General features: G+C 43.6%; 1 pseudogene; it reads right to left on the bottom strand.

Moving 5' to 3' along the window:
• Nucleotides 1-418: 418 nt before the first annotated feature.
• LOC127030895 (olfactory receptor 1020-like) lies at nucleotides 419-1,438 on the bottom strand (annotated as a pseudogene).
• Between the last annotated feature and the right edge of the window lie 345 nt (nucleotides 1,439-1,783).

Below are 1,783 nucleotides of genomic sequence, written 5' to 3'. Positions count from 1 at the left end.
TTGTCTAATACAGAGGAAAAATGAACAACAGGGAATATACATAGCAATCTGTACTTTTATTTAGTGGAGTTTGTTCCTTACATGACAAGACAGCTCTGTGCATTATCAGATATCATCAATGCTCCTCACATAAGGTGAATGTTAAGCCAACACCACAGAGAAAAAATACCAGCATCTTGTATATGTCAGTGCTGTGCTGCTGGACATGAGAGTGGGATAGAATTCTCCACAACCTCATGTTCCTCTTTGTTATATAGGCACAGCAGGGGTCCATAAACACCCTGCCTCAGTAACTCTGTGCTTTTCCACATTAGCACTAATATATTCAATGGGAGTTTGCAACTTAATTTCAGTGGGGACTGATTGTCTAAGTCACGCAGGCCGCTTTGAAACCCTCAGCCTCAGCCTCAATAATGATCTAGGAGTCTCTGCATGTTTTTTTGAAAGCCACATATTGACTGAATGCTTTACTCAAGGCTTCTCTGACCTCTCTGTTTCTCAGGCTGTAGATAAGGGGGTTTACCAGGGGCGTCAGGACTGTGTACCAAAGAGACAGCACTTTCTTTAGCGCTCTCAGTGTATCGCGTTTTGGTAGCATGTAGACAATCATTATGGTCCCATAGAAAATTGTCACCACAATGAGGTGAGAGGAGCAGGTGGAAAAGGTCTTCTGTCTCCCTGTGGTGGACGGGATTCTCAGGATGGTGGAAATGATACAAACATAGGACGTTAGGGTTAGTAGAAATGGAGGCAGAGTGAATATAAAGGAGAACATGAAATCCAACAATATGATCAGGTGTGTGTCTGCACAGGAGAGTTTTATCAATGGGACGGGATCACAATAGAAATGGTCAGTTTCATTCAGGCCACAGAATACTAACTGTGACATGAAGAATATAAAGATAGTAACAGCAAAAAAACCATTTATCCAGGTCCCAGCAGCCAGTTGGATGCAAAATCTGGTATTCATAAGTGCTGAATAGTGCAGGGGTTTACATATCGCTAAATAACGATCATAAGACATGACTGCTAGGAGAGAGCATTCTGTACCTACCTGACCACCAAAGAAGTACATTTGTGTGATACAGCCACTGACTGAGATGGTTCTGTCTCCAGTCAGGAGACTGACCAGTATCCTTGGCAGGATGGTGGAGGTGTAGCAGGTCTCCAAGGAGGACAAGTTCCCCAGGAAGAAATACATGGGGGTGTGAAAGTGCTGATCAGTCACAATTAGCACCATGACGAGGCTGTTCCCGGCCACGATTGCCATGTAGATCACTAGGAACAGCAGGAAGAGAAGAATTTGTAGGTCAGGGAGATCCCCGAATCCCAGGAGGATGAATTCCGTGACAGTTGTTTGGTTTCCCCAGGACGAGTCTGCCATGGGTCGAGTCTAGGAACAATGAAATGAACTGTGCAATTGAATTGGAATGTTCATAGAGCTGAAAGTTAATCAATTGTCAGGAATTCATTCCATAAATTTTCAAAAACTCCTCCCCCGCTTCTGGTTACCTGCTGAAATTTTAAAGCTAAATATAGATTTCTGAGCAAAGTGCCAGGAGTCTCAGGCTGAGAACACAACTTTGGTATCCCTGCAGACTCACCCTCTTCCATGTCAGAGCAATAATTATGATAACAACAGTCCATTTCTCTGGTAGCCCATTTCTCTGGTAGTTCATTTCTCTGGTAGTGATGTGACTGATCAGACCCCTTCTTGATCTGCTGTCATATCCCGTCTGCTGACACACTGGGGTTTAACAATGATACTTCAAAGCAGCATTGT

This window comes from Gopherus flavomarginatus, chromosome 11 (assembly GCF_025201925.1).
Source record: "Gopherus flavomarginatus isolate rGopFla2 chromosome 11, rGopFla2.mat.asm, whole genome shotgun sequence".
Taxonomy (NCBI): Eukaryota; Metazoa; Chordata; order Testudines; family Testudinidae; genus Gopherus; species Gopherus flavomarginatus.
This window is presented reverse-complemented; position numbering and strand designations above follow the sequence as displayed.